The sequence below is a fragment of the Alosa pseudoharengus genome, unplaced genomic scaffold (genome assembly GCF_046254945.1).
Source record: "Alosa pseudoharengus isolate Yale_2024_CS ecotype anadromous, Long Island Sound unplaced genomic scaffold, YU_APseudo_1.1 YU_APseudo_1.1_scf_1, whole genome shotgun sequence".
NCBI classification, from domain to species: Eukaryota; Metazoa; Chordata; class Actinopteri; order Clupeiformes; family Clupeidae; genus Alosa; species Alosa pseudoharengus.
The window spans coordinates 5,060,001-5,075,000 of record NW_027468564.1 but is presented as its reverse complement, the minus strand read 5'-3'; the positions used below and the strand labels follow the sequence as shown (position 1 = coordinate 5,075,000).

Sequence of the window (15,000 nt, the reverse complement as noted above, 5' to 3'; positions counted from 1 at the left end):
CTGTACAGAGTACAGTATTTATAATCCTCAGTGTGTCTCCTGGGTAACATAAGTACGCCTGGTAATTTTTTCAGAATTTTTTGAGACCTAAGTGCGTGGGCCCTGGTTGAATTGACGTGGAATGACCCACAGTGAAATAACATGTTACACTATAGGAACATGATATATAGAGCATCACAGTCCCGCCCCTTCTCCGAGAGAGCTTAGTTTCCGGAAGTAAATTTCCCATTCATTTCTCCCATTGACGTTTTGGAAAAATCCGTATCTAAAGAGTTTTAGAGCATGTCTTAGGCTAATCAGCTACGGCGTAACTCATAAGCATACAACATATCATTTCGAGTGAAAAAATGAAGAGAAAGTCCAAAAAAAGTCAAAGGTACAAGACTGTGTACATATTTTCATTTCCGAGCGAAGGAACTAATAAACAAATTAGTGCCTTTTTACATATGAATGAAATCGAAGAATTATATCAGTCTGGTTTCAGAGCTCACCACAGTACTGAATCAGCCTTAGTTGACACCATAGACCATGACATACTACTTCACAGGCTTGAACATTTGATAGGCATTAAAGACTCAGCACTTGCTTGGTTTAGATCATACCTTTCTAACCGCAGACAATTTGTACAAGTCCACAATAAACCGTCTATTGAGACTATAGTAAAATATGGGGTGCCTCAAGGCTCAGTACTAGGGCCCCTGTTATTTTCTCTCTATATGCTTCCCCTAGGCTCTGAAATTAGGAAACATGGCATTAAATTTCATTCTTATGCAGACGACACGCAACTATACCTTTCCGTAAAACCTGACGAATAAACTCCGTTAGCCAAACTTGACACATGTATAAGAGATATAAAGACATGGATGACAAATAATTTCCTGCTTTTGAACTCCGATAAAACAGAAGTTATGGTTGTAGGTCCTAAAAAGATGAGGGACATCCTATTCTCATCACAGGCTACATTTACTGATCTTCGATTATATTTATCCACAAGTGTTAGAAATGTAGGAGTTACAATTGATCAAGACCTATCACTAAGCAATCACATAAAACAGATTACCAAAACTTCATTCTATCACTTAAGGAACATTTCAAAGATAAGGAAGTCCTTATCATTACCAGACGCTGAAAAATTAATCCATGCTTTTGTAACATCAAGGATTGATTATTGCAATGCTTTGTATGCTGGCTGCAACAACACCTGCCTAAAGAGCTTACAGCTTATACAAAATGCAGCTGCTCGCACACTCACTAGAACTAAAAAATATGAACATATTTCCCCTATACTGGCATCTCTACATTGGCTGCCTGTTAAAAGTCGCATTGACTTCAAAGTATTACTTCTAACGTACAAAGCCATTAATGGCCAGGCACCAGAATATATTAAAGATCTCCTAGTCTCATATAACCCACCCAGACCGTTACGATCACAGAATACTGGCCTTCTTGTAATTCCAAGAATCTCAAAAACGACAGTAGGTGGCAGAGCTTTTAGCTATCGCGCACCCCTCCTCTGGAATAATCTACCCTCCTCAATTCGATTAGCAGACACCCTCCCTATTTTTAAGTCTAGACTTAAAACATACCTCTTTACTGCCTCCCATAGTTAGGTATGGTGCGGTGTGGAACTTCACCCATCTCGGGGATTTTGGAATGGATCACCCTGCTGAGTCCTCGTGTGACTGGCACCCCAGTCGCGCGTGAGATGGTGGTCACTGACCATACCTGCGCTGGTGTTGACTACCCCTCACCATGCCTTAGTTATGCTGCTATAGCATAGTGCTGTCATGGACTCCGCATGTGCCATGCCGTACAACCCCCTCCCCTCTCCTCTCTCTCCTACCCTCTTTCTCTCAACTCTCCCTCTCTTGCCTATTCTCACTATGATTTACTGTAACAATATATAGCACTACTGATCACTTCTTGACATTAACCAAATTGATTTCAAGTAATACTAACCCATTCTACATTTCTCTTTCTTCTCCCTTACTGTACCTCCCTTGTGAGGTATATCATCACCAGTCATCAACCATCCGCGTGCCTGGCCCTCCTCTTACCCATCCCACCTGAAGTCCCATCCTTGACTGCTGTGTTACTGTCCCCCTACCTGGATTCCTGGCCCGTACAGCCCCATCACCTGCCTATGACAACTCTGCCTGGATTCTGGCCTGTCTGCTGACCCACCACTGGCCCCATCACAACTTTTCCTGGACAATTCCGACGCCGGACTATTGCACTTTCTCTCACTAAATCATGATTACGCTTATCATACCGGACACGTAATCATTCCACCTTCTGTAACCTTCACCTCAGGTGTTTTAAACACCATGTCCTTCTCTCCACACCTGACTGTCATTGCATATGCATTTGTCATTGTTTATAGACCTTACTATCCGTATTGACCCTAGGCAGATGGGTCAGGCCCTTGAGTCGTGGATCTGCTCGAGGTTTCTTCCTTTATGTATCTCCTATTCTAGGGAGTTTTTCCTTGCCCCTGTTACCCATGGGCCTTCCTTCTTTCTTTCTTCCTTTTCTTTTCTCCCTCTTTTCTTTTTCTCTGATTGCCTACATTCTGTAAAGCGCCATGATACATGTGTAATGTTTTGGCGCTATATAAGCACAATAAATTGAAATTGAAATTGAACTACTCATCCCATAAACCACCGCGCCTCACTGAAAAATATCAGCACGAACCAGTGCGAAATCATTTCCAACCGGCGACAGCACGCAAACCCTTTCCTCCAAACAGTGATTTTTATATAGTTAATAGCAGTTATTTCAGGAGTAATCGTGTAAATAATAGTGTTTTGGTATTGAATGTTATATTTACCATCGTGTATTTTATATTGTGTGTGTGTGTGTGTGTGTGTGTGTGTGTGAAACGTTAACGTTAACGTTAGCAACATTGTGCAGTGCTTTGTATATGACTGCCATCCTGATGCATGGACCGGTGCATGGTCTGCTCTTGGACCACCATATTCAGTTTATTAACTTGCTGTGAATTATTACACAAAATGTTCATTAAATGTACGAAGAAGTATTTCTAGGTGATGATATGACTTGTACAGTATGAAGGCTACAGTAGCCTAGGTAATGTTAACTAGCATTACCAACCTCCCTGCAAAACTCACCACACAACTTCGTAGGTTTGATAGGTCTTGTCCCTCATGCTGGCCCTTACAAAACCCACAAGCTGACCCTCAACACACAACAGTCAATAATGTGGCCCGATTTAAAGTGGTTTTCACCCCTTTGGACACTCTTGATTTCGTCCTTGAAACAGTGAAATATTCACGGGGGCATGGACGGTTTGCTAACCATTTTACTGCAGCATCCAGCTTGTGCTATCAGCTAGCTAGCTAGTTCAAAGGTTTAAGTACTTAATGGATATACAGGCCTTTATATGCCTCGACTAAGTTGATGTTTCCTATAAACAACAATTCATGTTCATAGAAACAACAAGGTCACTAAAACATAATATATTTCATACCTGTGTTGCAGCATGTAGGCTAATGTTAGCAGCATTATAATGACATTCTAATGTCTGAAAGGCTGATGATTAGCCTATCGGCTACCTGAAAAGTTAAGTGTTCAAACTAGCATTTACAGTGTTCTATTTGATGGTGTATTTGGCCCTGACTAAGTTCGTGTGATATATAAACCACAATCCTTGTTGATACAAGTATCAATGTTAGTCTAGAAAGTTTTTATTCACATTAAGATTTTCGCCATAGGCAGTAAAATACTCCGCCATCTTTGTCAATAATTTTCGCTGATAAAGTTTCAAACTATGATCTTAACGGCCTTTCCACCAATCAGAGGCATCACTATGGGATTGTGGGATTGTTCAGGATTGTGAGTACTTATCCAAGACATCGCGAAAAAAAGACATTTATCTCAAAACGAGGTTAGTGCCCCGTGAACTTTTGGCGTCTATATGAGCATACACAATCGCTTAGTACAGCCGTAGCTGGTTTTGAGTTTTTATGGCTTATACCCGAATTGTCAATGGAGAAATTGCATTGAATTCTTACTTCCGGAAACTCCTGTGGGCGGGACTGTGATGCTCTATTTGGGAACACATATTGTTCTAACTATAAAAAATGGCATATTGCATGATATTTCCATAACCGCAAGATACACGCTTCACGATGACGGCAAGAAGTTGTTAACAGACGTTGACCAAGATGTATAGCTCATCAGCAATCTATTTAAAATAACACCTATTTGAAGTACCATTCATGGTATGTTGTCAATTATTGAAGTTGTGAGAAGTACATAGCTTAAATGGTATGTTTCTTTCGTCCCCCATGCCTGTTCCATTCATTCTGGCCAGGAGAGTCGAATGAAACAAAATGCACATTCGACTTCTGCTTAAATAACTCATGAACGGTTTTGTTCAGAGCTGAAATTCCAACTGTATTTGACAGAGGACAGATGTAGGTTGTTAGTGACAAAATATTAGCTTTCAGTGTAGTACGATGTCTTTGTAAATGACATTTCATTGAAAAGTCCCGGTTCTCCTCCTATGTAATAGACGTGCAGGTTGCTAAAGCTTGTCAGGCATAGCAACAGTACCTAAGGAGGGTGGGACTTAGCGAAGGGTGAATTAGTCTGATTTGATATGTAACAGTGCACTTGATAACACCGTTCCGTTTCATTTCCACCATTCACTTCTTTCACCTCTTTCATTCCTGTTAGGCTGAACAACTTGCAAGTTAGCCTACATCCCTCTTAAGGTTCCTGTAGCTAGTAAAATATCAAGTTTCTAAGACGTCTACAGTCTATAAACAACAAAGCCTGTCTGCTACACGCAATAACTTTCACTTTGAATATGGGAGTAAGCGTCAGTTAGGTTAGGCGTGGTCTGTGGTCAGGATGCACGCACACACACACGCACACACACACAGTGTGTGTGTGTATGTGCACTGTGGCCTCTACCTGATATCCCTCACCAACGATGTGTGTGTGTATGTGTCCAGTGTGTGTGTGTGTGTGTGTGTGTGTGTGTGCACCAGTGTTGTAGTCACTATGCCTCGAGTCCGAGTCCAGGTTTGAGTCTCCAGTGTTCAAGTCTGAGTCAAGTCCAAGTCATTAAAAAAAATTCCAAGTCAAGTCCGAGTCGAGTCCACTACTCATCCGAGTCAAGTCTGAGTCGAGTCGCTATTAAATGCAAAATAAACTACCTTCGGGGCATTCATGTCTCCAGACATTTGGCGCCATTAAAGTTAACGTCCGTTATTGTAGGAACATGGCGTGATGTGTGATGTATGACATGAAGCAGTAATACTCCATTGCACTAATATTAATACAAAAAATAATTTAGATATTAAAATCCTATACCAAATAATATTCTAATGACATATTACAATTAAAGCCTAATGACATTACAAAAAAAGTCGAGTCCTCGTGTCAAAGTCTGGATGGTCTGAATATACGAGTCCGAGTCCGAGTCCAAGTTCAAGTCATTCAGTGCTCAAATCCAAGTCAAGTCACGAGTCTCTAAATTTAGCTCATGACTCGGACTACAACACTGGTGCGCACTGTGGCCACTCTACCGGATATCTCTCACCAACAATGTGTGTATGTGTGTGTGTGTGTGTGTGTGTGTGTGTGTGCGCGTGTGTGTGTGTGTTTGTGTGTGGGAAAGAGACTGAATATCTAGTCACTATTCCTCCAACTCCTCTAACTTACAGCTACATGACTACATGCAGAGACTATGTGACCGTGCATGCACAAATACACTGTTAAAAGCTATTATCTGTACAGAGTACAGTATATAGTGTGTGTGTGTGTGTGTGTGTGTGAAAAGCTATTATCTGTACAGTACTTATAATCCTCACCACATTTACATGTATTCATTTAGCAGACACTTTTATCCAAAGCCACTTACAAGGCCCATTCTCCTGCGTAGGTGTAGGTAGGCTGTATTGCTAAAATCAATGAATGTAATATATTTTAAGTCTCAATTCATCAATTGCCCCTGGACCCCCTAGCATTTGGGGTGCCCAGAATTATTTTCTGTCATAGGGCCCACATTTTCTAGCAGGGCCCCTGCAGCTAGTATACAAAAGTGAAACATTACACGTCCCGAAACATGTCAAGTTGTCCACAGACAGGCTAGCCTGATAGGCAGATAAACAGCTATTGGATATATGGTAATCTCTCTCAGATGTCCACCGGGACAAAATGCAAAAGTTTCCAACAAAAAACGTGAAAATTAGTCTGATTTGTTATGTAGCCAAACATCTGATGCACTTGATAACACCGTTCCGTTTCATTTCCACCGTGCACTTCTTTCACCTCTTTCATTCATGTTAGGCTACTGAACAACTAAGCAAAATGCAAGTTAGCCTTAAGGGTGCGGTAGTAGCCTATATCCCTCTTAATGATTAGGCAATTTAACGAAGCAGGACAAACAAACAGTATTGGAGGTCTACTCACCACAAAATAGGTTCCTGTAGCTAGTAAAATATCAAGTTTCTAAGACATCTACAGTCTACAACTAACAAAGCGTGCCCGATACAAGCGATAACTTTACAACCTTTCACTTTGAATATGGGAGTAAGCGTCAGTTAGGTTAGGCGTTGTCTGTGGTCAGGATGCACGCACATGTGTGTGTGTGTGTGTGGTGTGTGTGTGTGTGTGTGTGTGCGTACTGTGTCCGCTCTACCTGACATCCCTCACCAACAGTGTGTGTGTGTGTGTGTGTTCACTGTGGCTGTGCTCTACCTGATATCCCTCACCAACAACGTGTGTGTGTGTGTGTGTGTGTGTGTGAGTGCACTGTGGCCACACTACATTGCCGTGACATTGTGTGTTACATTATACATAGGCCTACTCCACCCCCCCTCCCCCACCCCCACATGGCTAAAGTATGTTATGCCGTTGTACATAGGCCTACTCCACCCCCACCCCCCTCCACCCCCTAGGTACGCCTCGCTACATTTGATGTAAACTGACGGCTTACTGTAGTTAGAGCGGGTCCTCCTTTTCTATCAGGGTACCGTTCTGCAATTCCACCAAGAGTGGTGAAAGGTGAAATGCACACATGCACGCGCACACACACACACACACACACACACGCACAGACCTGTGCGCACACACACACGCTCACAGAGCCATGTTCAGTTTCTGTTACTTGATAGTTTCCCCTTCTAAATCTCTCTTGTAGTTTTGCTATCACAGAACGGGCTCATCTCTATTGTCCAGCTGACTGCACTGACCCCACAGCTTGAGATCATCACACAGACAGTGGCCGCCCTACCGGATATCCCTCACCAACGACGTGTGTGTGTGTGTATGTGCACTGTGTGTGCTCTTCTTGATATCCCTCGCCAATGACGTGTGTGTGTGTGTGTGTGTGTGTGCGCACTCTGGCCGTTCTACCTGATATTCCTCGCCAACAATGTGTGTGTTTGTGTGTGTGTGTGTGTTGGGGTGTGTGCACTGTGGCTGCTCTATCTAAAATTCAGACAACCTGAGACGTGCCAGACAAGCTGGGTAGTAGCTACGGTTAGCTTGTAGTCTAGGTTCTTTTAAACATGCATCCACAACTAATGTGAACATGAGCTTTAAGGCTGAATTGATGATCTTTGCTACCCTGGAAATCCAGAGTTCTCGCGAGAATACAATGGAATTGTCTCTGCGAGACACTCTGGCAATTAGCAATGATGCCTTTCATCCCAGGGAACCAGCTAAACTGATGAAGACAGCGCTGCAACGTTGGAGGACAGTAAATATTGGTCGCGTTGGTTTGCATTGATGAGACCCTGTTCGAGCGGGGGTTTTTTTCATTCAAGGCGCCGCGTTGGCATACTATACGGTCATAAAATAAAGAATCTTTGAATATTGAATGTAATATTTACTCTTTGTTTCTTTGTTTTGTGTGCTTTTAGTACATCTTATAGGAGCAGTGAGGAAGAATCGCAGGTTGATGCCTAACGTTAACGTTAGTCCATTGGACTGAAGAGCTTGCCATTGGCTAGGTTTTGCCCTGGTCCTCTGACATCCATCCGTGAACGGCGCTTGCAATATTTCTCAGGACAGCTACTTAGCACTCTGCGAGAGATCCAGACATCCCAAGTCTCCCGGAAGTTCCGGGAGTCTCCCGCACATTGATAGCGGCTCCCTGACGCCCGCAAATTAGATCAAATCTCCCGGAATCTAGAGCGAGCGATCAAGCACTCACGCGAGAGGGATAGAGTGTAGCGCGCACACGACAGGGGAGGGAGAGAGGGGTGGTGCGTGTGTGTCTGGTCTGAGCACATCCAAGACAGAGAGCATCCTGATTGGCCTGTTTCGCTAAATCAACCAATCAGTTTTCAGTGTAGGCGGGCTTTTTATCTCTTTTCTCCCGAACTAAATCAGTTCAGTGTATCTAGGAACAGGAGAGTCACGGCAGAGTCAGTGCAGTGCCCCCAAAAAAGGAAAATGTAAGACCCAAGTGTAGCCTACCCTTGTTTATAAGAGTAAAAAATAATGATAGGCCTAGTCTTGCACGCTGCACTGTTTGTAACAGTGTTAGCATTGCCCATGGTGGTTAAATGACATGTTGAGGTGAGTTTAACTAGTGTCAATTCATGTGCATATTATTCAGGCATATACTAGATAGTTGCCAAGGCTACATGAAAAGACCAAACTGCAAGATCTACATATTTTATTTTCACAATTACTATCTATAGGCCTTCCTTATTTGGTGTACTGACTAGACATTATTGACCTGCGAGCAGCAATGCTAGCAGCCTGCCCTGCAGTCTGGATTGAGTAGCTAACGTCAAAGAACTCTGATGACAGCGATCTCACGAAACAACAAACTGTCGCTGTCAAAGTCCACCAAGCTGCTGATCTGCAGGATCGCCCACAACTGTTCTGTGCTTCCAGTGCTCCCCAGACTGCCAGTAACTGTGTCCTCCGACACAGCTGTGCGCCGTCATCATCATCATCATCATTGGACATCAGCCGTTTAACCAATTGGACTATGTTAAAGTGTAATTCCAGCGAAAATTGACCCAAGGGTTTTTTTCTGCATTCAGAGATGCAAACGGTGCGCCTTTTGGCGGATGCCGCCTTTTTCACGGCTGTCTGAGGGACTTGTGTGAATCGTGCAGATCCGATGAGTTTTTCTTTTTTTTTGTTGGGGGGGGGGGGGGGTGTGAAGTGTCTGATTATAATTTCATCAAAGTTAATTCTGTATTAAAATGACTAAATAAACACATAGCCTACCGTTAAAGTCCGTGAAACATGTGTAAGACAACACTAAATCAAAAAGCTGCGCACGTAAAAATCCCATTGGCTGCGCACCATTATCTGACTGCTAAGGGGCTGCACTTCACTGCAAGGATTTAACGTTACATACACCGCAACATCGAGAAACATTACATCGCAGAAATACACCGCAACATCGAGAAACATTACTGGTGCAAACCATAGAATCACGTCGCGAATGCAGCATAAAAACTACACCTCCCATCAACGTTAGCAGTTTCGCGTTGTGACCATAGACTGTTGTGACTCGCTAGTAGTCGCTTCCAGTGTTGCCAACTTAGCGACTTTGTCGCCATATTTAGCGAGATTTCAGAAACCCCAAGCGACTTTTTTTGTAAAAAGCGACTAGCGACAAATCTAGCTACTTTTTCTGGCGTTCTTGGAGACTTTTGGAGACTCTGATGGCATGTAACGTCCCTTTTTACTCTTCTGTGTGAGCAGTGAGTTTGTGCTGTGTGAAAGTCTCATGCCTGTTTCATTTGTGAATTACATCGAGTTCGCCCGAAGTGTTGCCCCATGATTATAAAAGTAATGACTGGCCTGTAGTATCAGCCCATGTTATTACACGGAAGTAGATATTCTATAGATCTAACAGCTCAGACAACGTTATTGGAAGGTGCCGCAACTCTATGGCCGCAACTTCGGGTGAGATTACAACCAGAATCAACGAGACGAGAGCAATGACATGATGACAGGGAAACAAGGACACGCTGCCAGCATCGTTCAACAACCACACTGAACAAAAGAAAGTAGCCTAGGCTACAACTTCATTCACAAGCTGTTCAAAATCGAACATACAGGTTAGGAAAATATAGCATTTGTTTAAGCTATATAGCCTCAATGTTGTCAATGCAGGACAGACTGTCGGCTGAGGGGGAAAAAATCTGTTGGTCTGTCCTAGTGACATTAAGCCTAAATATATCCAAAATATAGCCAGTAAGGTTAAATTGTGTGTAGCCTATGGTGAAGTTATAATCAGACTTCAAGCAGTGCAAAGCAGATGGAGCAGTTGGGAATAGGTTGGACTGCTTTTCAGCCACTTGATGCTCATTCTGGTGTAGGCTATGACGAGATAGTGTACAGAAGTGTAAAGTGTCTCAATTAATATACAAATAATAGTATAGTATACTTTAAATGAAATATATTTAAAGTTGACTATTTGAGTAGGACAAAAGCAAACAGGTGTAAAAGGGAGTTAAAGGGCCATCACCTTTTTTTTTGGGGGGGGGGGGGGGGTACACGACGTGGTGACGTAATTGATATGCAAATTAGTATGTGACGTCATCTAGCGACATTTAGCGACTTTTGGAGCTGGCTTTAGCTACTTTCCATTTTAAATAGTTGGCAACACTGGTCGCTTCTATCAAATCCAAGAGCGCGCAGAAAAAGCGGAAAGTTAGACCAGCCAGCCAAGATGCAAAGATTGAAGAAATTAGTGCTTCTATCCACCGAATTCATCGGATATAGGAGGAACAGGATAAGATTCTGAGAATGCAGTGAGAGAAGGAAAGGTAACCTAACATGCCTTTTAGCCCAGTTGACGTATTGGCTGCAATATGCAAAATATAGCTGTAGCGAACAGGCATAAAAGTAGCTTCCCGTAATACTCCCATTTTATTCAAAGGTAGAACGCTACTGACAACTCCAGGCTTCCACGCATGCTTGTTTGTTTACACCGAATACAAGCTGATGTGCAAAACGAAAGTAGGCCTAACTTTTGCCTACTGCCCCCATCAATGCAGATATTTCAAATAAAAAATAAAAGGATAAAAAAAATATACATCCTTGATAGCCTATGTTGGGTTTTGTGGAAGAGAAAATGGACTGTTTTAGTAGTAGTATTAGGCAGTATGCAGTCAGATAGGTCACCATGGGCATATTTGGATTAGCTACAGATGGATTCACAAATAAATAAATTAGCCTACATTTGGCAGGATACTTGATATACAGGTTAAATGCAAATATGGCAATGTATTATATTATTTTACATTAACAAAATGTAGGAAAATAGAACAGACTGAAAATAAAGTAGGCACTGATCTTTAAAATCCTGTTTCCTGTAGCATAAATGTTGTCAGTCATTCTTAATATTTGCAATTGGTGCACTGGCATGATTAACTGTGGAGTGTAATGTTAGATTATGTGTAAGTTAAGTGTAGAACTGACTGTGCGCCCACATTTTTGTCTGTGCTCCTACATTTTTTAACTTGGGCACACAAGTGCTCCTGGAAAAAAATGTTAGTGTAGAACCCTGCCTACCACATAAGGGCGAGAAACTGATGTGTGGGCTTATCCTAACAGACAGACCGCACTACTGTTGATACATTTTAACTGTACATTTTCGTGCAGAAGAACGTTAGTTTGGGGCGCATTGAGAAAGGGGGCAGAGTGAAGTGAACTATTTTGCACTCTGTTATGATACTGTCAGGTCTAGGGTAACACTATGGCTAATATATGCAACTTTTCATTTGCAGAATGAGAGAATTTGATGAGAGTGAGGCACTAAAAGTTAAGAAAGTGGATGAGGGTTGTAAAACAAAGTGGAACTGGTCTTGGTTACAGCAGGGATGGATTACTGCACGGGCCTACCGGGGCCAGGGGGCCCTGAAGCCCAAGCCTTTGCATGGAATCATTGCCTCAATATCAACAAATCAGGATGTAGGCTATGAATCTGATTGAATTTAGTATTGGCCATCCCCCAAATGCACCAGAATACAGGAAACCACATCAGAAAAATTAAAAATGTTCTGGGGGAGGACCCCCAAACCCCCCCTCCCACATATATGGCAATATACAGGGATTGAGGTCAAGACAGCCAAACACAAATTCAAAATGTCAGACTTTTTAAAAAAAAAATGAAAAAAAAGGGACATGCCAAATTTTCCAGCGTTGTCTCAGTATTCTTTACTTTTAGGAATTTCCAAGGAAGTGGGACAGTGTATTTTCATATAAAAAACATTTTTGTGTGAATAGGGTGAGCCCTGGATGGCAGAGGTGGTGGCAAAATGTAATTATATGATATATATAGCGTGGGCTTCGATAATCTCACTCCTTTTTGACCATACCTCTGTTTGCATCCCTGTGCATTAAAACACATCAAATAAGCCGTGGAGACAGTAATTTTCGTTGATCAACCACTACAGAGCTTAGCCTGGTATATGCTATAGCCCCAAATCCCAAACAGTGGCGTAGCTATAGGCAGTAAGCTAAACGCTTCCCAAATAGCATTTTTTTAACCAGTAATATTGTTCAAAACGGCACCACCAAACCTCGTCAGTAGCTTGCTTAGGGCCTCTACACATATAACGAAGCACAGTTAGCAAACCCGGAGTTTATTACAGAAGACTGTTAAGAACGATTTACGGCTCCCATTGACTTCCAATCAACACATGTAAACAATGGGGGAGCTGTAAATCGTTAATAGAGGTGACCAAATAATTTCTCCGGATAGCGCGACTGCGGTAAGTGTTCCTTAGCAACTAGCAGCTAACAGTAGATGTGTGGAACCGTCCATGTCCAGTTTAACTACTTGGCTTTTGTTTTGATACAGTAATTTTGCAATCGTTTCTAGCATTTTCATTTATCAGTATTATTCTTTAGTTTCATGTGTGAGACTCAAGTGAATGTAAAACTTTTTTACATGCATGTTGTTAGTTTCTCCAGGGGTGTCAAAGTAGTATTGCCAAATTTCTTGCCATGCCCAATGTGTTGTATTTATTATATTGAAGCAGGGGCGCTGCTTTACAATTTGGACCCTATTTGGACACAGACAATAATTCTGGGCACCCCGATATATAGTATATGTCAGTGCTGGGCCCTGAGAAGCCCCCCCCTCCCCAAGCGGCGCTCCTGTATCGGAGACAATTCAATCAGAATGGGTCACGCAGGAAGCCTTCATTCACATTATGCTGTTATAGTGTGTAGAAGCTCATACTTCACAAGAGCTAGAGGGGCGTTGGAAATAGGCCTGTTTTGTACTGATGACGGCGGCCATGAGTTTGTCTATGGTTTCATTTCTTTAATGTATTTGCAAGTGTTTTTTTTTAAATAAAGTAACATTGTTCTGACATACATACTGGAAAAAGTGTAAATCATTTCAAATAATATTGTAGATGTAAATGTAGTAGAACTACTGTGAATGATAAAATACTAGTAATAAGTAATAAGTATTGCAAATGAAGATACTGTGAAGTTCTGTACATTCATATACAGTAAAAGGGTTCTACTGTAGATAATGATACAGCAGTAAATACTGTGAATAAGGAAACAGCAGAGCCATATAAAGGTATATGGCTCTGGGAAACAGTCATAGGAAACTATTGTACATTAATATACAGTAGAGAGGCATGAGCATGGAGCTGTTACTCTCCAATGAGACACAGCTAATCATTTCAATTGCATCACATGTTGCTAGGTAAATCATCAGCTACAAGGTTCTTAACAATTTTTTTTCTGCAAAGGTCTTTCTTCATATAGGCTATATCTCATTTGTCACGTAGGCTACAACTCTCAGGTCCACAGGAAAACCACAGACATTTGCACGAGCACATAGTCACGTAGACTACATCTTTCAAGTCCACTGGAAAATTACAGACGTAGCACAAGCACATAGTTTTCTGAGTCGAAGAACAAAGACAGGATTTTGCAGACACTCTCACAAACTCTAGCCTACCATATGCCCAAAAACATCATCTATACCATAAATATGACGATTATACAATATAGTTGAAATTATCGCAATACAGAACCCTCCACATGTATTGGCACCCCTGGTACAAAAAGAGCATCAGAAATCCCCATTTGGCAAATCATCTCATAGTATCATAATGGAAACAACAAGGGGAAAACCTTAAAGGAAAAAAAAAAGTCCCACAATGATCGGCACCCTAGAAAATGTCACAGTTTTAAACTCAAAACTGCAAACATATCGTGGTAAGCTGTAATAGTGTTCTGCAGCAGGGTTAGAATGGTGGCTTGAGCAAATGACTGACACATGGCACATTGCAATAGTTTACCCACCTATTATATTACCACTCCATATTGTATGGGAAAAATTATATGTAAGTTCAGATAGATAGATAGATACTTTATTGATCCTCAAGGGGAAATTCAAGATTCATGTTCAGATGCTACATTAGGCTACACTCCACATTGCTGATGAGGTGTATGATCTTCTATTCTATTTTTTTTCTGTGAGCTGATAGGCTTACACAAGCATTGGAAGTGCGCAACGTCAACACCATTTTAGACTTCTGCATTTTACAAAATGGACATGTGACTTCTTTAAACTCAAAAGTTAATTCTGACTAGACTGACTAGGACGCAATCTACTGCCTAGAAAAAAGTGAACCAAAAATGTAAAGTTGCCCATTTAAAATGTCTCAAAGACAGGCTAGACTGATTGCAGACAAAGGCTACTGAGATCTCTCTTCTCCGATGTCGACCGGGGCAAATAGCAACAATTCCCAACAATACATCGCAAAAACAAAGAACTCTGATAAAATACTAGTCTGATATTGTGCACTTGATCACATCGTTTTCTTTCATTTCCACCATTGATTTAACGTAATGTAATTTCCGTTAGGCAAACAACGTTATAGCCATAGGGTGCAGTAGTGTTATCCTTCTTAATAATTAGGCAATGTTACGAAACAGAATAAACAAACTGTATTGTAGGTCTACTCACCACAAAATTGTTTCCTGTTGCAAAATAGCAAGTTTCCAAGACGTCTA

The 15,000-nt window shown here is 41.7% G+C and overlaps 2 protein-coding genes across 2 annotated transcripts in view; both read right to left on the bottom strand.

Moving 5' to 3' along the window:
* LOC143135698 (NLR family CARD domain-containing protein 3-like) overlaps positions 1–15,000 on the bottom strand; it is a 219,438-nt gene that overhangs the window by 181,137 nt on the left and 23,301 nt on the right. The window lies entirely within an intron of this gene.
* The window catches only part of LOC143135891 (NLR family CARD domain-containing protein 3-like), an 83,704-nt gene that overhangs the window by 68,678 nt on the left and 26 nt on the right, over positions 1–15,000 (bottom strand). The window contains exon 1 of the mRNA XM_076296235.1: positions 14,954–15,000. This exon is cut by the window's right edge and continues 26 nt beyond it. The gene's annotated coding sequence lies outside the window, so the exon portion shown is untranslated. The remainder of the gene's footprint in view (positions 1–14,953) is intronic.